The 27,983-nt window shown below is 29.7% G+C and overlaps 4 long non-coding RNA genes across 7 annotated transcripts; 1 reads left to right on the plus strand and 3 right to left on the minus strand.

The window, feature by feature from the left end:
- Positions 1-199: 199 nt before the first annotated feature.
- Positions 200-2,045, minus strand: LOC148234113 (uncharacterized). Of its 2 annotated transcripts, XR_015809951.1 has the most exons (5): positions 1,964-2,045; positions 1,382-1,446; positions 583-652; positions 464-505; positions 200-353 (listed from the first exon to the last, which is right to left on the minus strand). It is a non-coding gene; the product is annotated as an uncharacterized LOC148234113 (long non-coding RNA). The 2 variants fall into 2 exon arrangements; XR_015809950.1 differs by having other exon boundaries at positions 268-505.
- A 743-nt stretch (positions 2,046-2,788) lies between these two features.
- Positions 2,789-27,969, plus strand: LOC148234114 (uncharacterized). Its single transcript, XR_015809953.1, has 8 exons — positions 2,789-2,887; positions 22,071-22,203; positions 22,271-22,313; positions 22,381-24,674; positions 24,758-24,824; positions 24,895-25,561; positions 25,634-25,684; positions 27,719-27,969. It is a non-coding gene; the product is annotated as an uncharacterized LOC148234114 (long non-coding RNA).
- LOC148234115 (uncharacterized) lies at positions 9,220-11,905 on the minus strand. The gene is made up of 3 exons (XR_015809991.1): positions 11,221-11,905; positions 11,086-11,145; positions 9,220-10,291 (listed from the first exon to the last, which is right to left on the minus strand). It is a non-coding gene; the product is annotated as an uncharacterized LOC148234115 (long non-coding RNA).
- Positions 12,034-17,011, minus strand: LOC148234116 (uncharacterized). 3 transcript variants are annotated; one of them, XR_015809965.1, is made up of 5 exons: positions 16,927-17,011; positions 16,752-16,841; positions 13,968-14,058; positions 13,814-13,878; positions 12,034-13,744 (listed from the first exon to the last, which is right to left on the minus strand). It is a non-coding gene; the product is annotated as an uncharacterized LOC148234116 (long non-coding RNA). The 3 variants fall into 3 exon arrangements; XR_015809966.1 differs by lacking the exons at positions 16,752-16,841; positions 16,927-17,011 and having other exon boundaries at positions 12,034-13,151; positions 13,222-13,744; positions 13,968-15,658; XR_015809964.1 differs by lacking the exons at positions 16,752-16,841; positions 16,927-17,011 and having other exon boundaries at positions 13,968-15,658.
- Positions 27,970-27,983: the final 14 nt, after the last annotated feature.

Here is a 27,983-nt window from a genome sequence, read left to right on the forward strand (position 1 = left end):
GTTTTGAATGCTCTTCCACATTTTTCACATTCAATGTCACAGGTATCTTTATGAATTTTCATATGTTGTGTAAGACTGTTTTTAGTTTTGAACACTTTTCCACATCTTTCACATTCAACATCATAAGAGTTTATGTGTGTTTTCATATGCTGCGTTTGACTGTTTTTAGTTTTGAACGCTTTTCCACATATACTACATACAAAATTATATGAATCGGTATGTATTTTCATATGCGCTGAAAGATTTCGTTTTATTTTGAACAATTTTCTACATTTGCTGCACTCGAATATACGACAATCACCACCCATATTCTCATCAGTGTTACTTTTTTCAAATGTTATACTTTCTTGTTTCTAAAAATTAATTTAATTTTAATTTATTTTTATAAATTTATTAATCTAGTCAACTATTACTTGTATTTCTATATCGGTATTCAAAATTTGGTGAGATAAATTATTCACACCTATAGTATTCACTTTAAGTATATCTTTAACATCGTGCATTTCTGAAATCATAAAGCAATAAATTATTTATTTATAATTACATGTAATATTACACAATATACATATAAATTATTCTCACCTATTTCAAACATATCATCTACGTTGTTTATATAATCTTCATCGCTGATGATTTCTAGCTTTACATCATCCTTAAAAAAAAACAATAATGAAAATTTTGTGCTTTTTATTACATTAAAAGTCTTAACTCAGCATATTAGTCCAGTCAAATAGAGCGAAATAAAGGCTAAAATTCGGAATGAAAGATAGAAAGCTGAAATTTTGCATATACCTTTGTTTTGACGTTTTAAAGACGAGCTGAAAAGTCTATGCGTCGCACGTCATTAAATGTTTCACAAGACTTATAGGGCACACGAATTTATACAAGTTTAGTAAAATTCATTTCTTCGTATAAATAACTGTTTTCGAGATATAGTGCGGAGAGCGGGAAGCGCGCATCCATTTATAGGATAATGCTATGTAAACTAATGCGGTGAAAAAAATACTTCCCTATTTTCATTCTTTATGTCAATTCGACACATTTTTATCTTTAAGATATGACTACATTGAAAGAAACTATGGATAAAAGGACTTTTGTGAACTCTGAAAACAGATTATTAAACGGAAGAAAAATGGATTAAACCCTTTTTATATGCTTGATCTAAACTGGGTAATGGAGTTATTTATATCTTCCAAATATTTACTAGTAGAAATGGTGTTATGTACAATGATTGATCTGAGGAAAAATTATAAATGATTAAGTTAACAGTTTTCGAAAACAAATTGCGACAAACTATTCTTTAAAATAAATTTTATGGAAGGTCCCAGTATTGGAAAAAATATATGATATATTCAACAGTGAAATATTATATTTTATTTACCTTAATTTTAGATTCATGTGTGTTTATAGAATCAAATGTCTCTACATTGTTTTCAATATCTGGTTCTGCAAAGATTAATAATAAAATTAGTAATACACAAGTGAGTTTTATTTGGGCGTCTCACAGTACATATGATAACAGACGCTAAAAATCTGATGGAACCATTGTAACTTTCGATTAAATAAATATAATAATTTTTACATTCTTTCATAGCTAGGCTTATCATAATTATGAAGCTTTAAACTGCGACAACTAAAAAAAGAAAAAAAGTCTTCCTGGAAATTGTTGTTGATTTAGAGATGTATCGGGAGTTTAATAAAAGGTAATGTCTGAAATTTTTGTTCAAAAATGTCAGTTAACCTAGCTTCCAACAGCGTATCCCATCACGACCGGAACCAATGTGAGAACCACGACCGGAACTAACGGTCAAATTGAGACGGATGGTAAGCCTATTCATAGCGAATTTGAATATAACAGGCAATAATTTTAAATGTTAATTCAAATTAACGGTTGCAAATATGAGTGAAAAAATTGTATAAGTACCCAATACGTCATTTAAAATAAGATAGATTTATATAATACCAGTTTTTAATAAACGAGGAAACTCCATTGTAACGATTCGGCGCCGACAGCTGTCAAAATTATAACCTACAAAGTTGTTTAATTTTTTGGTCCAAGTCACATATATTGGGAGCAGGATGAAAATCATTAATTTATACAATTTGCGATTACTACATAATATTATATAAAATTGTAAAAATAAAATAATAATATTATTTACACATCGTTATTATTATTATTTTTTAAATATATATTTTACGAAATCCGTAAAATAAATATTTTATGGAAAATAACTATACGATATTTTCCAAAAAATAGTATTGTTACATATTGCATTCGAACAATACATGAATATATATTTAAACAAGAAATCAAATTATATTGACGCCCTTGTAACTGAATGGATTTTTAAATTTGGAATTATATTTATAGAAATTTTAAGGTATTAAAGCAATTATTTTTATTAATTTTACACCATCTGCTGTACTTTTTCGCTGAAGCGTTTTAAAGATTTGAGAAACTTTGGGGGCAAAATTTGGAGAGTACAGCGAATATTCAAAACGTTCGAAATGCAAATATTTGCAACCGTTGAATAGAAAGATGGGGTTGAGAAATGTCTTATTGATTTAATATGAATCTTGAGAATATTTGCGTATATCCTACTGGTATCAATTTTTTCCCTACACGTTGATCTCGCCGTAAATATGAATGCCCTTTATTTTGCCTCTACAGATAGCAGGCAAGAGTTGAGTTAAAAGCGAATGAGCCCTGTGGAGGAGAAATGGCCGCAAACCGTTAAGACTACTAAGTATAGTGGGGGAATGAGTCACACGCGCTGAAACAACCACTTGATTGTGAACCATCGGTGCAGTCGGCCGCGTCGTAAAGAGAGCAACTCTAGACCTGGGACTCTGAAAAAGCCAAGACAATCATCGCACTTACAAAGTACGTATAAACTTCCGTAAACATTTAAAATTGCAACGCCGCTGGGTACATTCTGCCGCCTCAGCAATCTGATACAATATGCATGTGCGGTAAATATTTTTTGATGAGTAAGGTATGAAACAGTTAGACCGAAAGATTTATGTGATTGTACGGTTAAATAATATCGCGGAAAATGCTTATATATTTTAATATTTAAAAAGAAACAATTATAGCGGACACATAAAATAGATAAGCACCATCCCAACTCCTCATAACTTTCGCCAATAATATCATTGTGTCTGGCAAACTCGTCCAGAAGCTAGATTGCTCGTACACGAGGAACGTTCAAGCACCGATGTTCTGGCTGCAATGGGCAAGAATAATGTGCAAGATGACCAGAGACACCAAAAACCGCCGAAGTTGTAAAGCGCTGTATATTTTATCTAGGGGGCATATTCTATAATAACGGCGCAGTTAATATTGAGCACGTCTTAGGCACCACACCCGCGTCCCGCAGTTACATTAGGCTCGGTGTTTCAGCCCATGGGCAATTGTGATACAACCCAGCTTGACTTTCGCTCCGGAATACTGCGTACTCTGGAGCTAGGCCAAACCTCCTTCCTTGGTCGTCGCGATTGCCGATCGTGGACGCGTCTACCGTCACGAAATACGATTGATGGTCTCCGGCATCACTAACTGATTGGAGATGGAGACGAAGGCGCAGTTAATAATGGAAATGTGGCAACAGAATCTGCCCAGTATTTTACTTTTAAACTGATTTTCAAAACATGAAGAGACGCGACGTATAGCACGCCAACTAACGTCACTATTGTTTCTATTGTGGAACATAAGTACAGATAACGAGGAGCGAAACTACGTAAATTGACGTCGCCTTATTGGAGAAGTTGAGCCGCCGAATTTTGATTGGCAGAACAGTGAAGAAATTATTCATCAATATGGTTTAAGCACAAGCGTGTACCCATCTAACAAATAATTGGTATACATTTGCCCTGATTGCTACTAATAGAGAGAGCAAAATTACAAAAAAAAAAAATACAATAATTGTCAATTTTTAACAATCTGAAAAAACATTTACTTTATTTGTATGTATTACAAAGTATTTTTTTTAGCTATGTGAAAAATGGATGTCAGATATTTGGACAGGGCTAAAATAGGCGCTATTTTCCATAAATACGTCCGTGCCCAAGGTGAGTAGGCAGAAACGCGTATGCTATGTATAGGTCTGAGTACTATCAATACAATTCAGTGTTTGCGACTGCACATTATTGGCAATGTATGATTCAATACACAGTGCTCGTACGGTATTTAAAATACATAGTTGAAGTTTATTCGCATTCTGCCGAAAGATCGAGAAGTGTCGACACTATCTCGACTACGATACTTGTCGGGAGAAGAAAATCCTGTAGACGACGCGTTGTCAAAAGTTGAGGTAATTTCGTATATAGATTTCTCCGAATTAATTGCCGCGTTAGTTTTGAGAATTGCGTGATTTAATCGTAACTGGAATTATCACCTTGCAACGGTACCTCAGAAGTGACCGATGCAGCAATTTAACAAGCTGTATCGACACATAGTGACACAATTCTCGGATTGTTGCACCCCAGAACTAGTCTCCGTGTCTTGGTTGATATGTTTGAAGCGACATTACGCACCAAATTCCGTAGCCCTACAATGCCCTTTCCTTGTTGTCTTCTTTTTACATCTTCGTAGATGTCGTGTTTCCTACAGTACAGGAAAGGAACTCGTGCGCAGCTCAGGAGACAATTAGACAACACACGCATGCGATTTAAGTTTAGAATTGTTGTTAAAGCCAATCACATGCGTGCTTTAACACATAGCGTGGTTTCCGCAAGGGTAAAAATAGGATGGATAGATGGAATAACAACTAAACAAATAAAGCAACGTACAATGAAAGTGTTATTACAATGAATTCTAAATAAATTCAACAAATAGAAGTTCTACTTTCAACAACGTAATTTATAAGCAAATCTAAATTATACGAAGCAAGCGTTAGGATTATTTTTTCTTTATTAGTGATTGCACACCATTTTAAAAACAAATCATAACATTGCGACCATAATATCCTTACCCTTATTACTGACACCATAACCCAGTTAAATATTTTTTTTGACATTTATAAGTTTGTTGAATATAACCCGTTCGCTAAATAGTCCTGTATTTTTGTAAATACCATAAAAACATATTCAATGTTTATAGATATTGTTTCGTATAAGAGTACTGAATATTGCATATTAATTTTAACCATGTCTGTGACCACGATAACTGTCATAGTTTTAATGGATTTACCTGAAACTTCCAGCCAGTCTGTTTCAACATTTTTGAAAAATATTTGGAATAAATGTAGAGGGAAACAAAATGGTCTTATTAAGAAAGTAACCATGAAATTAGTTAAAATACTAAAATCTCTAAGCGGTTATAAATATTAGCCGTGTTTAGGCAACATTGTTTGTAGCTTACAGTATGATGTTTCTCTCTCTGTTACTTTAGATATTTGAGGAAATGAGTGAATTTGAACAGCTGGCCTACTAAACTATATATATAACTCTTTTCTTTCCTGTTGCGAAGATGGAAAGCCGCCATCTTGGGTTGTGTTTCAATTGGTTATTAGTATAATATTGTGTAGGGCTTATAAAGTATTTTGTAAATTTACTTCTTCGAAACTGTTGTTATGTAGTTATTTATTTATTTAAGATATTCACTACCAAAAACTTAGGCTTTATAGCATATATTTTGTATATGTTGATATAATATGACCCCCAAATCGGTTACCACTTCTGTGCGATGAAGCACATTTTTATCCATTTTATAAACAAATTTTAAGTGGTGTTTTTGCTCTAGTTTATTATGGGTATAGTTTTTTTTGTGTCAAAGTTTGTATAAAAGTCTCAAATGGTTAACAGAATAATAGGCTGATGTAAGAGTAATTTTGCCTATCTCGAATCCATATTCTATGTGGTGCGTGATGTCCTGAGCATGGCTTTCATTAAATCTGGCTTTTTCACTAATTAGGATTCTTGTTGAAAGTTAGAATTTTAGAATTAGCCGTTAAAATTGTTTATTATATGTGTGGCACAAGAGGGACATTGACCTAAAGCAGAGGTCCCTAAACTTTTTTGTCTCGTAGACCACTTGCCATGTTTTTCGGTTTTGGGTAGACCCCCTGCTTGCTTGATATTGAATTTTTGCAAATTCATCAACTTCAAATGTGTTTTTGACAGCTGGTATCTTGCTACTCACTTTGAAAGATTTCTACTATCTGTCTATGTAGATTATTCCATTCATTGAAAGCTAAAAATAAAGTCACCCACATTTACATCTCATGGATCCCCAATTTTATTTTTCACTGACATGGACCCCTTGCAGGTCGTCGTCGACCCCTAGGGGTTGATATAGACCACTTTGAGAGTCACGGTGGTATATCATGTGCAGGTTTTTACAAGTTCAAAATGTATTGCGACCACAAAGCGAATGCCTACATCCTACAACTTACACAATTTTATAAACATATATAATACTTTTTTTACTTCATAGGTACTTTTATAAATAATGTATATGTCTTTATTTTATAATATTATAATGTAAGTAGATAGGTACTATCAGTGGTTGTTAAGATCCACTTCAGTGGACCCCCAAATTTATTTTCGCTGACGTAGACCCCTTGCAGGTTATCATAGACCCCTGGGGGTCGATATAGACCATTTTGGGAATCACTGACCTAAAGCTTTTGAGGTATGTGGTGGGTTTTCTTAGTGTACAGCTACCGTTTTGGCCTTTCTCCAATCCTTTGTGATTTTTTCGTCCATTATTATTCAATTCCAATTTTGGTGCCTAGGTTCCTAATTTGTTCGGTGTCAAGTCTTGCAATCGAAAATGTTTGGAAAACGTTATTGACGTCAATTAATTTCTGTGCTTTGCTTCCTTTTATCTGATAATTCTTAGTTGATGTAATTTTATTGTTTGGTGGCTTACCATTTATAAGAACATAATCTATAACTCTATTTGGCGTAACTGTAATGCTTTTTCCTTTAGGTCTCCGCAGATTTGAATTTATTGATGAACGTCCACGCCTTTTTACTTTTATGTTTATTGCTTAGGCCAGGGGTCGGCAAAGTGCGGCTCCGGAGCCGCATGCGGCTCTTTGGCTCCTTGAGTGCAGCTCTGGCACAAATATCCACGGGCTCGGGCGCTAATTCTGGTCAAGTGTGTGCGTGAGCGTTGACGTAGTACCTGTTTCGTCCAGTAGGGGCGCAGCGCAGCGTAGTAGTATATCAGCTGTCAATCTGCGTGTTTGGCGGCTACAGAATTTCCGGCCAAAAGTATGACTGGCGTCAGAAAAGGGTTTGTTGCTATTTTGAAAGAAAAAAATAATCACGAGATATTGGTTTATCATTGCATTATTCACCAAGAAGCACTTTATGCGCTGACATTTCCGAAAGAAATTAGTGAAGTTATGGGATTAGTGATCACAATCATCAACTCAATTGTAGCTAAAGCTCTTAATCATCGTCAATTCAAAGACTTTTTAGTTAAAATGGAGAGTGAGTACGCTGATCTTCTGCTTCATAACAAGGTTCGATGGTTATCAAGAGGGAACGTTTTAAAACGTTTCGCTTCCCTATTGCCAGAAATTGAAGCATTTCTCCTTGAGAAGGGTGTTCACTATCCAGAACTTACAGATAATCAGTGGATCCAAAACTTTCATTTTATGGTAGACGTTACGTCTCATCTAAATCAGCTTAACCGTAAACTATAAGGGAAAGGAAACATTTTTTTCGATGTTAGAAGAAGCCATTTCATTCGAAAACAAATTGTTCCTTTTTGCTTAAGATTTTGAAAGGGAAACATTGTTTCACTTTCCGAGCCTGTTAAAGCATCGCCAAGAAAATAATTCCTCTTTTGACAAACACTATTTCAAAACAGAAATTTTAAATATGAGGGAAGCATTTCTCAGCAGATTTCAGGAGTTTAAAAACAGCAAAGCGACCTTAGTATTCATCAAAAATCTTCTTAATGCTATAATGCCTGAGTTGAAATTTTCTCCTTTTGGCATTGACATTGTAACTTTGAAATACAATTGCAGGATTTAAAAAACAAGGAAATATGGAGCTCCAAATTTTAACGTCTTTGTATTGATTTGGAAATATTGGAGAAGAACGAATGTGATCTTAGTTCACAACACAAGTGGTCTGCTTTGAAAGACCTGGAGAATGAAGACATGATCATTTTCAACGTCTGGAATAGTATTCCTGACTCTTACGATCAGCTGAAAAAACTTGCGTTTGCAGTTCTTTCCCTTTTTGGTTCTACATATTCATGCGAACAATCCTTTTCAAGCATGAACTTTAACAAGAGTAAACTGAGAAGTTGTCTTATTGATGAGAACCTGGAATCATGCCTAAAATTGAAAACAACAACATATAAACCTGACTTACTGAAACTTTCCAAAGAGATGCAACGACATTGCTCGCATTAAGTGTTTGTCAGTCATTGTCATGATTTAAATTTATGGATACCTTACTTTCATATTATTGTTTATCAACGAATAAATCTTTATTAAGTGTGAAATCAAGTTTTATTCAGTGTACCCGTAATTTAATAAAGGTCTAAAATTATAATAAAGGTTTACTAAATTAAAAAAACAGATTTGGCTCTCAGAACTATTTTGAATCATTGTAATGTACATATTTGGCTCTTCGGCCAATAAGTTTGCCGAACACTGGCTTAGGCTATCCATGAATTGACACTGTATACGTGAATACGTTGCGGAATCTCCTCTTCACCCCCTCTGAACATCTCTTTAAATATTCTTCAGACGTTTTACTGCTTTCTTTACATCATCTAGAGATAGTTCATTAAAGTTTAAATTGTCTGGTTGTGCCTCTACAAATTTGTCATTTTCATATTCTAAAATTGAAGAAAAAAGTTATTTACAATTCATAAAAAATTAAATTCAGAATTGAACAAACAGATTAAATTAAGTTTATATGTACAGATTTTTACAGATTAAGTGGGAAAACTTGTCAGGGTTTTATTTCGTTATGTTAAGACAAAGAATTTATTTCGTTACGGTTGCACACGTAATCTATTTTTATGGCGATAAATATTTAATCCTTTGTAATTTATCGCTAGTACCTTAATCCACGGTGTTTTATTTTAGTCAAATAAATCTATTTTTCTTCAAATGTTAAATCGCAAGTCAATCTGGCACTTTTTTATCGTTATTATATTCGGAAATTCCCACAATTATGAATAGAGTGGTTCAGTTGATGAACCTGACAAGAGGTGAGGATTAGGACAATAAAATACCGAAATACCGGGGTTTTTACATTTATTTTGCTTTTTTTTTGGTACATATTACATAGTTATACATCTACAAATTACACATTTGATTATATATTATACATACTAATTATATAAGTAATATTTTTTTGTATTCTATCTTCCAACTTCATAATGCCAGTGTTACGACCTTTACCTGATAGAATACCCCCCGGATTTTTTATGTTTTTAAATTTTTTTTTGATGTGGTGCATGGAATACCCTAATATTAAAATCATCGAAATTATTTTATAATTGTATGGATACTCTAACATAAATTATAAGTATCAGGATCCCGCCCTGTTCTGGAAGACGGTTCTTTCAGATCTGCATGGACACTGACACGCTCATACGAGATATTTATAAACTAAAAACTGAAGAATTTAATTCCCTTGTATAAACTAATTTATCTAATTTTTTTTTGGAGTCTTTGCATTGGGGAAAGATTTATATTATTTGTATAATTTATACTTGCCAAAAAAACGATAAATATGTTTCCATAATTGATCAAATAGTTTACGAATAAGATTTTTTACTTTTACTAATATTTTGTACATATTAATAAAATTGTTTTTAAATAATTGAATTAATTTAGGCTTTGCCTGATAGAATACTCCCAGATTTTTTATGTTTTTAATTTTTTTTGTGGTCGTCTGAAATAAACTAAAATTACATATATTAAAATATATATATATATATATATATATACATTAGCAGCAATTATAAGTATCAGGATCCCGCCCTGTTCCGAAAGACGGTTCTTTCAGATCTGCATGGACACTGACACGGTATTTTTAATATATGTACTTTAAAATTATGAATTCAATTCCCCTTTAGAAACTAATTTATTAACTAATTTTTATTGGAGTCTTTGCATATGGAAATGTTGTATTTAATTCATATATTTTATCCTTAATTGATCAAATAGTAGTTTAAGAATAAGAGTTACTTTTACTATTATTAAGTTTACATTTGCATACATTCTGTCATTTCAAAAGTATTTTATACATATTAATAAAATAGTTTTTAAATAATTTGATTAATTTAATATGTAGATTTGTTTATCTGAAATAAAAATAAAAATATGTATTAGTATAAAATTATAAAAAAAAAACGAAAAATGATATTTTATTTGACAAGGAAAATATTAGATATCGCTTATCCAATATATCAAACTCTGATTTTTTACCGATGACACTCAAATGACAAGTAGTATAGCGATGATTCAGTATGTTTGTAAAAGGTTTAATCCATTTAATTTGAAAGTAAATCGATAGGGATGTATACTAATTTTTTTAGATAAAATATTGTCTTTAAACTTACATAAGGTCATCTTTTTAATTCACACATCTATGGCCATAAAGTGGAAATTAACTCCAACTACAACAATTAATTATCACCTTTAGGAAAGACAAAAACAGGGTGTTTTAGTTTCAATAATTTAAATGAAGGATAATGCGATCTTCTAAATTTAAAAACTATTTTTATCTCCAATCTTTTCTGCAGTCATAATATTAATCAGTTCATAGAGAGTAATTTTAATTTATGGCAGGCCCGCTTGGACTTATTTTTTGACGTTTTGGACGTGTTTTTTTAGACATAACACCTTCAGTGATAATGCTGCTATATCGCTTGCTATTTTAAGGACAGATATAATATCTCAAGTAATTATTTATTCACTAATCTATTGATAAAATTTGATCCAAAAATTTGTTTCATGTAAAGAAAATATTATTTATTTTTTTATATTAAAAAATATACTGAATGATGGTTAAAATATTAAAATAAAAAGTATGTAGGTAATGTTTTTAAAATATTCAATGATTAAAAACTATATATTAATAACCAAAAATACTTACATCTTTATTAAATTGGTAATGCATTATCGAATCATTTGAAGCTATGGTGGTAGATATGTTCTGAAAAAATATATGTACATATTTTATAACAGTAAAACAGTTTTAAATAATATGAATTGAATTTATATACTGTACCTTGATTGTGGCGTAGTTCCTATTCTTAAACAGGATATTGTTTCAATTAAATAGATAAAATTGTGAATTAAATTCTAATTGAGGTAGATTCAATGTTTATATATTGAATTGCTCAATTTATATTGTTAGATATATATAATAATATAGATGTTCATGGTATTTTGCTAGTCCTTCACAAAATAGATTGTGTGATGTTATAATAGTCTATATTTCTAACAATTTATAGTCGCCGTCGAGAAAACCCGATTGTTATGTATATCGAGTTTAGTTTGGAACATTCAAAAGCTTAAAAAGATCTTGGGTTATAGCTTTGATTTCATGCTCGTCCAAACGTTATAGATGGTTTTTCGATTGAATCAATTGTATGCTTGAACAGACACGGAAAGATTTCAAGCACACAATAGAAAGGAAACTTTATATTTCCTTAACCAATCGATTTATGTCGTCATTATTATCACATATGTATAGCATATAAGTTCGTTAGAGCTCCCATTTAGAGCAAATAAGCAGAAGATTTTATAATTTGATATGTAATTATCAGTAAATCCAATTCAATAAATTTATTTTTCATCTAATGTAATTCTTTGTATTCATTAGAATTCTGTTAAATTTTGGTTGTGTTCTATATTTTCATATAAATATGTGAATGTCTACGCTCCTCCACCCCTACACGTAGTCCTTTCCTCTCCATTAAATCTTTTAGATGTTGAAGATTTAGAAAGTCGGTATTTTTAAATCAAACTTCTGCTTAAGCTCGGTTATATTTATATATACATATGTGAAAGTCTAGGCTCCTCCACCCCTACACCTAGTCCTTTCCTCTCCAATAAATCTCTATCCATACGTGTAGTAATAGATAGAGATATGTTCATCGTATGAAAAAGCTATGTATTCCAGCATCCTTCGTGAATTGAAAAGGAAGTAAATTTATAGCTGTTTAAAATCCTCTCATAGTATCACATACGTAGATGTCAGCGTATGTGAAAAACTAGGCTCTTCCACCCCTACACCTAGTTCTTTCCTCTACATAACATTGTTTAGATGTATGTGTCGCTGTTTTTACATACATTTAGTTTTATCCGCTTTCCTAGTTCATTATTATCCGATCGACTATTAAATAAACGGATTATGCAGTTGTATACAGCATTAAATTAATAATGATTCACGTTTTTTTCCAATGAAACTAAATCAATCCGTGTAATTTTCCTTTTAGAATGTTGAATATATTTGTGTTTTTATATCTTTGAATTCATTCTATGTTCTTAATCCAAGTCCTGTTGTTTGAATGTCTAGGCTCCTAGTCCTTTCCTCTTCAATAAATGATCTTCATCCATAAATGCATTAATAAAAAGAGTTTAAGAAGTTGTATGAACAAGCTAATAATATAGCAGCATTCTTTTCAATGTAAAAAGGAAGTAAATATTAAGCTTGCTTGATTTTAAAAATCATCTTGTAGATGTTGAAGATTTAGAAAATCAGTAATCACTTGATTTGTGTTGGTGTTTTCAATATTCATATACAAATTTAGGCTCTTCTGCTCCTTTGCAGTATATTCCATGCCAATAGTGTACTTAAGAAACGGATCTTGCAATCGAATGTGATCCTTTATAGTTCACAATTATTTGTCAATAAATCGAAATCAATCTAGATCTGTATTTTTATACTTTTGTATTGATCATCATTAAACTGTCTTTAATCCAATTTCTGTTAAAGCTCGGTCGTCTTTTATATTTTTATATAAATATGTGATCGTCTAGGTTCTATCAACTCCTAGTCCTTCCATTTTCATTGACTCTTAGATACCGAAGATTTTAAAAATCATCGACAATCTGATTGTGTCGATGTTTTAAAATATCTATATTATTTTTCAATAGATTATTCAATGAAAGGATTTTGTAGTTGAATGTGCCATTAAAGTCATCTTCTAGAGCCTAGCAACAATAAATCCAAATCAATCTATGTAATTTTCATGTAAGAATATCAAATTGATCTGGTTTATACCTTTGTATTCATCATCTTCTTTACGCTCTCTTTAATTCAATTTCTGTTGATTCTTGATCGTTTTCTATATTTTTATATAAATATATAATCGTCTAGGCTCCTCTCTTCATTAAATCTTTAAGATGTTAAAGATTTAAATTATGACGGTGTTTTAACATATTCAAATAAAAATCTAGGCTCTTCCACTCCTACTTATTTCATTATTCTTCAAAGGACTATTTTAGAAACATATTTTTCAGTTTAACGTGGCATTAAAGTCATCTTCTAGAGCTTGCGATTTTTGACAATCAATTCGTGTAATTTTCGTTTAATGTCGAATTTTTATATATTTTAAAAAATCTGATTTCTGTTAAAGCTCAATTTTATCTGTTTTTATATACATATACGATCGTCTAGACTCCGCCATCCATACACTTAGTCCTCTCCTCTTCAATTGATCATCTCAATCATATATATGCTCAAACATTGATAATTTGTCCTTAAGCTCAATATAATATTATTGATATTCTTGCAATTAGAAAATCTGGAACAAAGTTAACATTAAATTGATTTAATACTAATATTAAATAATATTAGCATGAAGTTTATTTACCAGTGTGTTTTTAAATCATGTTTCTATACAGTTGATTTGCATCCACAGGCAATGTGAGTTATCTACTAAAATAAAGTAAAAATCCAATTATACTTTTTAGTGCATCATATTATATAATACACATAAAACAAATATGAGATTAAAAGATTCTTACTTATAATCCTAGCTCGGTAGACTCTGATATTTTATGTATTGAACATTCAGTAATTTAAATATATATTTTTATCAACTCTATTTAAAAACCTCTGCAAATACGAGATGATTCGATTCATAAATGATTATGATTATGTTAATTATTATTTAATAATTCTTAATTTAGTTGTTTTAATCTAATATAAATTGCTAGAAGCCTTCTGATATATCAAGGAAGTGCTAAATATTTTTAGGTACTTGGTTGTGCTCTTTCTTGCTAAGAAACTGAGATTATGATGTTAATGAAAATATTAATAAACATTATTTTATTAATTTCATATCTTCATATTTAAGAGTATTCTATAATCGTCTATGATAATATATGTTGAAAAATTAAAAGAGCGGATTAAAATCAACGAATAACTAACATAAGCATAAACAAATATGCATGTAAATGGAATATAACTTACATAACCGGCAATATAACTATTAAACGTAATATATTTCATTCGAAAAGTTTGAGAAATACCGTGTTGTATAATGGTAATCAAAAAATACGGTGAATGAATTTTTATAGCAGTAACTGTTGATGTTACGTATATTTGAAGTAATAAGTCCGATAGCCTGATCCGTTGAGATAGTCAGTATCAAGTTTAAATAAGTTGTGACTTGTTACCCGGCTTCCAGAGTCGGAAGGGTGAGGTCGTGTTTACCGTGTCTGTTGCGCATCATGGAACAACGCGTTAACATTAAGGTTTGTTTTAAGTTGCAAAAAAGTGCCACAGAAGCTCATGAAATGTTAAAATCGATATGGGGGTGATTCTGAACACTGTTTAAAAGTGGTATGATCGATTTGAAAATATGCTTTAATAATTTATAACTTCATGTGCTATGAATGGATATGAATGTTTAATATAATAATTATTCTGCCAAGGTTTAGGTGCTATATAGAATTAGTTCGAATTCATATATTATATACACTGGCAGCTGGTGAAACGCTGTGTCTCAGTCGCACGATCGCCAAAACAACATTTGAGGGCCGGGCTCTTGGCCCTCTCGCTCTGACTCGCTCTGACGCATGTATATTTGCAATATGTGACACAATGTTTCACCGGCCGGTAATGTATATGTGTATATAATATATGCAATAATATATATACCTATATTATTGAAATATCGGGATTTATCGCGATTAAAATTTACTTTTTTATATTTCGGCTGTAATGTTTCAGCCATGGTTAAGTAATAGGCAAGTTTTACACAGTAAGTTTTAATCGCGATGAATCCTGAGATTTCAATAATTTTAATACTGGCGAACCTCTAAAAGACTGACATGTTTGTATGACTTATGGATTCTGTTAAGTCGTATTTTGAGGTTATTAAATTTTAAGTGTTATTTTGAGTGATCCGAGAGCTGAATATAATATGAAGCCAGAATATAATTTTGTTTATTAAATTTTTGTATCGGTTTATATTGTTAATAATTAAAATTAGTAAAGTATGTACAATATTAATTGAGGACTGTTTCAGGTGCCTAAAAATATGTCAATCTTATGGTATCGATGTAGCAATTGATGATTGGAAGTTAATGAAAAGATAATCAGAGAATTCAATATTATATGTTGAATACTACTAAGATGAATGCATTGTTAAAATGCTATTGTTGAATACGTATAAGTTCATAATTATTTATTTTAAGCTAAATAGCTTCAAAATGAAATATGTATGTGAAATATGATCAGGTAATAATGTATATTATACCTTAAACGTAAGCGCTTTGCTAAAATCATAATATTAAAGACACACATATTAATGATAAAAATATTAAATGCGATCAGAAAGTTGAAAATAAATCTAGAAGTGAAGACTAGATTAATGAAATGTTAACGGTGAAAGAAAATACAAAATTTAGTAAGACAATAATAAATATAACCAAATGTTTAATATAAATGCATTGATTAAATGTAAAAATTAATTAGTTACTGTGATATGTAATTTCACCAGAAACGTAGGTTTTATATAATATTCTGTACACAAATTTTATGTCTTCAGTTAATTAAACATACAGACTACAACACTTCATTCCCATATACGTATATATATATATATATATATATATATATATATATATATATATATATATATATAGCTTATTTTGATAATACAATTGGTTTTAATATGTATATATGTATATAATCAGATTTAATTCGCAATGCTAATTTTTTGAGGTACGTTGCCGGTTAAGTAAGATTTTAAGTTATATTATGTACTTGCATTCCATCAGTTTTATTCGTTAATATGAATATTTTACAAATTCAGATTCTGTACATCTTAATAGAATTTGTCATGAAAATAAAGTTAAGCTGATTTTAATTAGTGAAATAAGACGAATAATAATTAATCCAAAGAAAAAATCTCGAACGATCACATCGTCTTTAGAATCTAAGAATATTTTATAAAATGTGCAAGAGAGAAAACAATCGATAAATGTTTGTATTTATGAACAGAAATATGCAAATATTTATCATTATAAAGATAATGCTGTTAAATATATAAGTAAAGCTATTATACTTATAAAATGGTTTACGACTAATGGCATAAAAGTATAACCGATTGAAATATTCTTACACTACATACATAAAACAGTCAGTGTAAAATAGACGTGAATATTAGAGTTGGGTTATTATTTAACACTGAATGTTCATAAGCCATAAAAATATTCGGTATATGCGCTTTGCTGAAAACGAGACGGTGCCATAATATACAATTTTTCAAGACTAAATTTGAAGTGTTGTAAAACACTTACCGGTTTCTTGATTTCGTTATGCGAATCATCGGAAAACTTGAAGCACTTCCACCGGCATCAGACACCGCTCTCGTATCTCCTTTCAATTTACTGAAAATCGTAAAAAAAACATGGATTTACTCAATAAAATATGAATATATTTTAATATATGTATATATTAGAAATATATATTTACCATAAAGCTGCTTGATATTAAATCACACTTTTTCTTCTTTGCAAGTCTAGTGACTCCGTGAAAACACGAATTGTTCTGATTAAGTCGGCCTGCAAATCACCCTTTTATACCTGTTTTCTGCAAAACCTGCAAATCTGAGAAAAACAAATTGTTATCACTCAATAGATGATAAGTAAACGCATGTGTGCATAAATAGTGCATCGAGAATGGGACAGCGCATTATGCAGCTCTGCGATTAATTAATTAATATCGACAAAAATTTTCTGTTTTATTTTAATTTAAATTATTAGATTTCTTTATTGTTAATTTAGTTAAGAATTAAATAAAGATAGTGTGATTCTTATATAAGTAAATTTAAAAAATCAAAGTATTTTTTATATTTTATGATAAGCATATGGCATGACTATATACTTAATTAGTATAAGAAATTTAACATTAAAACGTGTTTTACCAAATAATATTTTTGCGAATTATTTTCAAGTTCAAATTGCATATATAATGTATTAACTTATTATAATAAAATTGTTAGTGAATAATATATGTCATGCTAGATTAATAAAAGTAAAAATAACTTTAAATAAATTTCCATCATGAATTACACAACATATTACATATTCAATCAATTTAAAACTGGCTGTAAATACTTATGGTTTTATATATTTATAAGTAAATAAAAGTACAAATTAGCTTCCATACAGAGTTTTAAGATACAAATTTTAATATCAAATAATAGTTTATATATATATTAATAAATATTCTAAATGTGTTTTTACTGTGTGTATGATTTATTTATCTATGCAATAGCTGGGCTTAAATTGTATTATTTTTATTGAATTGTGTAGCATGAATAGTTGTGTATATTAATTTAAATAATTAATGAATAATATTCGTTTGTTTGAACTAAAAATTAATTTGGTTTTGTGAGCTTCGTTAGTAAAAATATTTTAATTAAAACAGTAAAATTTTGCGTGTAAACGTTGTCATCCAATTAAGCTTAATTATACAGTAAGTTAACCTTTAACCATCTTTCATTATTGAAAACAAGATTACTCTTATCAAATGCAAGGTATAGATTCTGAAATAAAAATCATCACGCGTCATGTATTCAAAGCGAAAACAAGATAATAAATTGCTTAGCGACCTAATTAATACTAACTATAAACAACGAATGTTTTGATTTAAAATTCAAATAAAAACATTTTAGGTTTTTTATGGATCACTTAAAAATTTAAAAATAAAGCTTCACTGTAATATTAAATCTGACAGTTTAAAGATACAAATAATTAAAATTACAGTCTAAAAGTAAGAGCTATAAAAAATAAAATTAATCGAATTTACCTTGTACATACACTGCTTAGATCAAACTCTTTTGACCCACGGACTCCTTTTCATACTCAAAACTTTCCCACGGACCCTGGGTGAATAACTACATAAATGCACAATATAGAAAAATTACAAGTTTAACTTTGACGTCTTGAATGGTAAATGGTGACATTAAAATAAAATATAAACAAAATATTTTGTTGAAAAAGTATTTATTAAAATTATAGCTTTTGTTTTAAAATACAAAAAAATTAAATGACTTAGATGAATCTGATGGGATGTTATGAGTGTATTTATGTCTGGCTCAATGTTTGTGAGTAGCAACCGCAAATCCCCACGAGTACTAATTTCTAGTCGGTTTATTTTTTTTTGTGATGAGGCTCATAACGGCACTGAATCCATGTTCTACAAAATAGGAAGACGGAAAAGCAATCAACAGCTTCTGTACAATAACCCATAATGCTGGATCTGTTTTGTAACCAGAACGTTGTCGTATCCTTGTCACAACATTGGTTTCAACTTCTATTTTATGGATAATTCAATAAGTTTCTCCTGCTTGCTCTGAGTTTGACTACTTGCAAAAGGGTTCAACACCCAGTCGGAAATATCCAAGTGAAGAATGTCTTCAAATCTTTGGTTAAGGTCCGAATGAAGCGCCGTTAAGTGTTGACAATAAGCAAACAAATCCTCATCTCTATTTTACAATTTTGAAGATTTGGAAACTGATAATATTCTCCTCTTCCCAAGTTTTGTTTGAACAGCAAAAGTTTTGCAACAAACGCAGATCTTACATTTTTAGTTTTGATTAAATTTAATGTGTCACCTTGTAGTTTTAAATTAGTCTCGTTAAATATGGCAAATAAATCAGTCATATAAGCGATATCATTTTTTGAGATATTTAAATTGTGACGCAAATCATTGTCTTTACTCCCCAGAAATTCCAATACTGAAGCGATCCAAATATGCACTTTTAGATAACCAACGTACTTCTGTGCTAAGTAGTAAACGATTATAGTCATAAGTCATCATCATTTTTCAAACAAAGTTGAGCAAATAATCTCTCATTTAAGGCATTCCTTTTGATTTTACTGACTGCTAGTGATTCATGCAAACGTTCACTAAGGTTTTTTGCGACTAAATGATGTCGATGAATGACACAATGTACCGATAATACATTCGGTATAGCTTGTTTTAAATATGCCAGAAAGTCTCTGTGTCGTCCTACCATTGCTGGAGCACCGTCAGTAGCAACGGAGATGATATTAGTCAAGGGTATAGCTTTTACATAAAAAAATCTTTTTAATTCCTTTCGTATCAGTTTCTAAACATTTAGCAAATAACAATTCTTGTGAATTTTTTTGTTCATTGTTATTTATTTTAACTTCCATATTAATAAAAATGTGTCACAATTTTTTTATTTTATATTAAACCTTGCGCGGATCCCCTGATGTTGTTCAGGGACCCCCAAATCAATTTTAATTTTCCACGGACCCCCTGAATGATCCCGGGGACCCCTGGGGGTCCGTAGGGACCACTTTGGGAACCACTGGTTTAGACGATTAAACGATACAAATTTAGAGGTTCTTAAACTGAATGCAATATTTTCGATTCTCCTTGTGTTTTAGAGCTTTAATCAGTGACAGTTAAAATTATATAATAATTAAATAAATTATTACAGTACAATAAGTACAGAATAATAAAGCTATTTCAATGATTCATTTTGAATTTAATAAGTTATATAGTTTGGAACTTCTTTTCAATATTGTTTTGAAAAATTATGAAATATTCTTCTCACATCGTCTGCATTTTAGATTTTTCAGAGGCAATTTCACCACATGGGGACGCGTTTTGTCGTGTTGTAGAACTATTCGACTTCTGTTGACAAGTGCAGGTTTTTACCTCCTTGTGCAAAGGATCAATCTAATTGGAAAATAATCTTGCTATTATTGTTTAGCCAGATTTAAGATTTTCGTAATGTACAATCCCTTAGCAACAACCAACATAACAAAATAACTGTTTTTACAGCGAGCTTGGACTTAACCGTTGAATAATCACTGTCTTCTACGATGTTTTTTTTATCATACAAGCCTTATTTCACATCTCCGGTTATCAAATATCCAGAAGTTCTTAGGATATGCGGATATTTACCGACATATTTTCATCGCTCAATTCATGTGAAACATATTCACCTTGTCTCGAAGCCATCACAATCTTCTAAATGTGTCTATGCACTGTTGAATAGGACCGATTTAGATGAATATTTTAAATAGGATTTGCTTTAATTTCAGCAGCTAGGATATATATCTTATTTTTTTCTGATTTTCCACAACCAGGATTATTCTTGATATTTGTTTTTAAACCATCTTTTACATTTGCGAATTTAAGGTTTGAGAACCCTAGGGATGTGACTTCGTAGCCAGAGGAATCTAGTTTTATTACATTATATTTACATATGTTGCAACAGAGCGGTGGTGGAGAAGCTGGCGGAGGGATGATCTCAATGGACGATCCTCAGATTTCTGATTAGTAGTAGTCTCTAGTCCGAAGCATACTAGAAACTAGCCCTATTATTTGGATTTAGGCGTAATGAGTCAATGTAATGAATTGAAGCTGGAAAAAGTACAGCGTAAATTCCTTTGATATTTAAACTTGAAGGAATACGGGTATTATCCGTTCTTGTTTTCCAGTGCTTTTATTTTGGGAGTGCTGGGATACGTTTCTTTGACAACTCGCAGAAGTGTTTATATAAAGAAACACTTTTGGCATCGTAGACAATCCATTGGTGCTCGAGCAGCTCAAAATGTGGGCTTCGGAATGATGGTTATAGTTCTCTGTTGCGTCCATTGTTCTTGCCTGTAAAGTCAGAAACTGGAGCACTTGCCAAACTTTCTCTGGCAATGGCCGTTCGTCTGAAATTAATTAGTCGTAGTTTTTCCTTCTCGAAATAACACAATTTAAATCTTTGCTTGTCAGATAAATAATAAACCCTTAAAGTCGTCTGACCTTCAAATAAACATAATCATTGTTTCGTAAAAAAGCAAATTGGAGTTAAAATATATGCATTTATAAGGATGATACAAATAAAAAACGTAAAACGTAATATAATGGCAATTATCGATAAAGCAAGATCTACGTACATTTGAATTATTTAATATTTCCATTTTGGAAGTTATGTCGTTTTCACAGCTTCCGGACATAACCTAAACTTATCGCTCACCGATATTTCTATCACTACATATTGTATTGTTTTACACTTTTTTGTAGCATTTTTTACATCTGCAATGTGAAAGGGTTATTCTTCATAAATAGTAAATGCTCAGGAATATCGATTATGAGCGTTGCATGTTTCTTTAGGAATATTCTATCACGTGCTCTGAAAATGCAGATAGGAAGTAAATGTGACCCCTTTTAATGTCATATCATACCGACGTCATTTGCTTTCAAGACCTAGAGCGTGCCGTTTGTTCGGACTCAGCATTGAACTCAACCCAACCTTTATCCAAACAAAACCTTTGACTTGTTTATATAAAATAGATAAGAGTGTTGTTGATGAATTGTATCGAACGTTAATTTGAGCAAATTATATATTTAAATATGAAGGTTATTTTGTCATAGATTCAGAACTTCCGAATTTATGTAAGTTCATGAAAAATTCGTAGCACTTTCAGATGATGTATTTCAGTATATATGTAACTATCGGTTTTAGGCATAAAAAATACTTTTCATGAATTAATTAAAATACCATTGCTCATGCACACGTGTCGCATAGTGTGTCGTTTAGAATCCAATCCAATTACGCGATAACAAATTGTTTTTCTCAGATTTGCAGGTTTTGCAGAAAAGTGATATAAATGGTGGATTGAGAGACCAGCGTATTCAGAAGAACTTCAGAAGAATATCTATAGTCACTGGACGAAGGAGAACACGTGTTGTCTAATCTTAAGCACATTAAAAGTGAATATGCCTATTCTTAAATAATATTTTTTTTAATTAACTAATCCATATATGTTGCTATTTTCAGATAATTTTAATTTGCGTCGATCTAATTTGTAAATGAAAAATCGGTAAGTGCTACAAAACACTTTTAAAATTCAATCTGAAAATCTTTAATAGACATTGTATCGTTTTTAGCGCATTTCATGGATTAATAACATTCAGAGTTAAATATTAACCAAGCTTATCTTTTTAAAGGTAGTAATAGATAGAGGGATAAAGCTTAATTAATTACAGTTTTATTTAATTGGTTGTTCATATAAAATATTTGCTTATTAGCTTAACAGCAAGATGCATTTACTAGCATATATTTGTGAATTTGTTTTCGAAAATGATATGTTTTTCGATTTCATGATATATTTGACAACATTAAATGTATTTTTTCGTATTAAAGACGTTATTTGTGATTATACAGAAGTATTTTGTGAGGGTTAATTCATATTCATCATATTGACTTTACTAATGTTAGCTTAATCACTTCTTTAAATTTATGATTGAAATGTATCTTGATATTAAACATATGTCTTACACAGAATCCGAATATGGATAAAAGTAAATCTTAATATTGATTAAATTCAAGTAAAGTTATATAAATAAAAATCTAACCTAACCGACAATGCAAATTAAACACACATGTTGCCTATTTAATAAAAAAAATAAGCTTACACATTCGAATTCCTCAGTCGCATAAATACAAGCAATATTAGCTGTATCGAGTATTAACCATATACAGTATTAGCCTAATACACGTATTATTTAATGTTACTGTAACGATCCATCTGTATGCCTATATATGTATCTTCATTATTTGCATTTTCTTTCTAGAGTTTCATTTAATTTACTGTCAAAAATAATTCGTATAAATCATTAAATAATCAATCAATAGTCCTTCAAAAATGAACACTCACATTTCTCAGACAAATAATAGCTGTATCATATAAAACCATATAAATACCTTTTTTACTCTGATCACATTTCAATTTGTTAATTTGTAACTCACTGTTATTCATCAGAAACTAAAAGTGAAAATCGCCTTTTACAGTTGCATAGATTTATATGGTATTAGCACAATACACGATATTATGATCCATCTTTAAAACGATGCTAATGTATTTATTTTTTTCTTTGATCCGATTTATTACAATATTACTTGTATCTAGTATTAACTACATACATTCCATATTTTTTTCTGATCACATTTCATTATCATCCTAATCAAAACCAAACAATTAGAAACTGCGTATATAAAAGTGAAATTCGCCTTTTACAGTTTCATATATATAAGCAGTATTAGGACAATACATCCATTATATAAATGCTTATATTTTTATCTCTGCTGTTTGCATTTATTTTATCTTTTCTTATTTAAGTCACTGTTAAAAGTAAATTTTTAATCACTACTCTCGCAAAAATTCTCAGACAAGTATTGACCACATACATATTATCAACTGTCACTAATAAAAAAATATAAAATGATTATTATACTAATATTAATAGTACGATGTATATCTTAAATAGCTGTTTATGTATCTAATCTTCAGTATTGATCTAATTAATTTCATTGACAGTATTAGCTGTATCCAGTATTACGAGTATACAGACTTTTTCATCTCTGATCACAACAGTTTATTGATATCAGTCATCAATCAAAAATATTTTTGATTGATGACTGATAACAATATTTCAGTATTCAGTATTTCCATTTTATTAAATTGCTATCAATAAATTATTAAACTGTAACAAATATAAACTAATCGCTATTCTCATTCATTAAAAATCAGCACTCGTCCTTCTCAGTCGCAGTATTAGCCTAATACACGCATTAGTTTATGTTATTTAAACAATGTATATATTAAGTTTAAGATATATTTACTATTTAATTTGCTATTGTATTTAATTATTTGACTGATTTCCTAGTCAATAATATTTTAACAATACAGTTTTTTTTTTATTTTCTTATTAGATAGTCCAAAAAAACAGTCATTAATTGATAAATGTATTTTATATCAAAATAAAAGTACTACAGAATAAAAAACTCATATTTTTATTCAGTCATCATCAATCTCCATATTTAATCTCGTGAATATTAATTAACATAATAATACGAGATCGAAACTTTACAACTATAATCAAATTCAGATTTAGATTATCTGTAAAATATGTAGTGACGTTTTTATTACATATTTTATAGATCGCATAATCGTTTGCAAGTGGTTTATAAAATTGGTTAATGTAACATTTAATAGTTATATTGTCGGTTAGGTTACGTTAGTAGTTTTTAAGTATTTCTAAGTTTAATTCGATTTATAAACGTCTTGAAAAGATAAAAGGCTTGATTTATACCTAAATAATCATTAACGCATAAGCTTATTCATATAAAAAATATATTTTAACTTCTGAATGTTCAATACTTCACCTAGCCAGAATTACACGTGAGTATATTTTATCTTATCTGAATTAAATAGTAGTTTGTTAATTTATATGTAAATTAAAAATTATATTTATTTTATTATAGTATATAATTCACTTTGATCGTTGACGCAAATAAGCCTTATGAAACTTGAGGATTGAAAACAATACAGGTAGATAAACATCACACTACATTTCCAAATTGTACATAATAAATCAATTTAATATTTATTTTCTTACTAGATCCTCTAAGATTCGATTAAACCATTGTCATAAGAAGAGATTTGCAAGTTCAACATAATATCATATGAAATATCAATACTTTGGAGCAGAAAAGTGTAAGGGTGATGAAGCTTAGATTTTCACAAACGCTTCTTCAAAAGTGTTTATGGATCAAAAATATCTTGCTGAAAATTATTGGTCAATAAATGAGCGGATAAAATGCTTCTCATAAATTAGAAAGGAATGGACTAGGTGTAAAAGTGAATATCAAACATGATACATACTTATAAAAATGGATTAAAACAGTTTGGAGAAGAAGATGTATTCAAATATATAAAAATATTTGTCCCATCGACATGTTTACATGAACAATATTTGATTCTGATTCATTAGTAAAAATATGTGAGCCATAGGAGATGACTTTAATTACACATTCAATCAAAAAATGAAAAAATTTGATAAGTTCATCGGAACGTTATGAGTAAATTGTCAGAAATATCAACATTATACAGTTCACTTCGTGCAGGACTTATAAAACGCACAAGAAATATACAAGATGAATTGAGAAATTAGATTTACTTCGGATGTTTTTCATTCACTTGCAACATTATGAGTTAAATTAGAATCAATAACCCGATTAAAATTTTGCAGTGTTCTGCAATAGTAATTAAACAACACCATAATAAAGGTACGGTATTTGGATTTTTATTATATTTAAAATAGCTACTCTGTTATAACATATTCTTATGTATTTTTTCAGAACATACCTACAAATCAGAACTTCAAATGATTTTGCCAAATTAATAAAGCTGTAAGTGTTTGTGATTATTTTTTATCATTAAATATTTTCAAGATATTGTATACATACATATTCTTTTAACAAATCTTTTAAAATGTAGTTAAATGTAACGATCTTTTCATTCGTAAATAAACACTAATCTAAAATGTCGTTGGCTTCCTACTTTGTTCACTTCAATATCATTTCTAGAGCAAAAAATATTTTAAAATGGATTTATGTTGAAATATTTTTTTGTAAATTGAGATTTCAATAGTTCTATTTTTTATAAATGCTTTCACTGTTTATTTATCTGCTTATTTAATATTAATAGAAGCCTTCAATGCAAACACAATAAAAGAAAGCTTTTTTCTATTATGTTTGCTTTTTAGGTTTTGTTATTATGTAGGAATTGGTATGATGCTAGAAGCTATTTTTTGCTTTACTTATTAAACTCATCTCATAAAATTCTATGGATTTTCAATTTATATGGTTTCACACAATCTCCAGGCAAACTTAAAAAAAAAACACATAAATCAAGCCATTAATCATAATATTTAAGTAATATGAATCGTATTTTCTTACTTCGGGTTTGCAATTTTCTTGTCTATTTCCATTATATTTTATTAGCATTAGTATTTTCATCATTAGAGAATTTTTCTCTTGTAACCAATCAAAAAATATCTAATCCTTGAAAATATTAGGAATAATTTGGAAACCGTTGACTTACGCAAGTTAGGAACCGATATGCATTAATATTGCAAAATTGTAAAGATAATGTTTTTTTAAAAGAATGTTAGTTTACAATTTCATAGCCTTATTTTCTAACAAAATTGTTTACGCTTTACTCAGTCATATTTTTTGAATGACTTACAAGTCCTTAAATATAAAATCACCATTCTAATTCATTTCTCTCAAGCAAATCTTATCTTTAAGGCATACATAATACAGGCGGCCCTCAACATTCGCACAATTCGCTATTTCGCACATTAAAAAAAAAACAATTTTTTTAAATTAAATTAAAAAAAAAAAAAATTAGATAGCGGTGAATATTTTGCTTCAATCGGACGTTCATATGATACAAACAGGTGTATGATATGTTCAATTTTGCAAAATAAAAATATAATTAAGGAATACGTTCAAAATTGTGAAAAAAAAGATATATTTCCACAATCTTTAAAGATATGTTTCCAAAAAAACATGGATGAAATGGAAAATCTTTGTCATCATGGATCGATGACCAATATCATAAAGATGTATGTATTTAAATTATTCAAGCAAAAGCTCTTAGTTTGCTCAAAGATTGGAAGGATAGATTAAAAAATATTTTAACACGGTTTTTCAAGCAAGTGACGGTTAGTTTTATAATTTTAAAATGAGGTATTCTATTCATAATATTAAATTTACTGTAGAATCGGCTGATGCGGATAAATATGCTGCAAATTCCTAATTATCCAAAATTATTAAAGATGGAGAATATTCCTCTAGCCAAATATTTAATGTATATGAGACAGGTTTATTTTGGAAAACTCTTTAACAATGAAAAATATGAATGAAGCCTTCACGCACCTTGACAAATTTTTAAATATTATGGAAGATTGTGATCCCAACGGAGAACGCATATCTCAAGTGCGTAGGGCGATCAATAAAAACATAACATGTTATAAAATACTATATGAAGAAAAGAAAAAGAATAGTGGAAAACAGTTAACTCTTGATAACTTTTCAAAGGAAACACCCGCAAACCCCACTTGAACGTATCTCTTAAACACCTTATATTTATTTGATAAATAAATATTTTAAAATACATACAATATCATTTTTTTTTTACTTCCCTCGACTTTCGAACATTCAACATTCGCACATATTTTCAGGAACTAATTATGTGCGAAAGTGTAGGGCCGCCTGTACAATTTTTAATAAGATAGAATATGTACGAATACATGTGTATTAATTACATTATATATATAAAGTAAATTAAGCATATAGGATATATTATATATAATTAAAAGTAACCTTTTTTATATATTATGTATTTATTAAAAAATATATTTATTTTTTTTATTTCAGGTAAGCAGAAATCTACGTTTTTATTATGTATAATGTACTCAAACTAATTATTTTTTAAATTGCATTATTATTAAAGTAATGAAATTAGTGTTTATTTTATATGTTAGGCACATAAGAATATTTATATAATAAGCATAAAAAATGTAAAACACAAGATTGTGACAGTTTTATGCATATGAGCTAAATGTGTTATTTATAACTGTACAACTATTTAATATGTAAAAAATCGAAATAAATGTAAAAAAGAGGTATTTTACTATTTTAT

The sequence above is a fragment of the Plectrocnemia conspersa genome, unplaced genomic scaffold, assembly GCF_051122295.1.
Source record: "Plectrocnemia conspersa isolate PC_06_02 unplaced genomic scaffold, ASM5112229v1 ptg000006l, whole genome shotgun sequence".
Classification (NCBI taxonomy): domain Eukaryota; kingdom Metazoa; phylum Arthropoda; class Insecta; order Trichoptera; family Polycentropodidae; genus Plectrocnemia; species Plectrocnemia conspersa.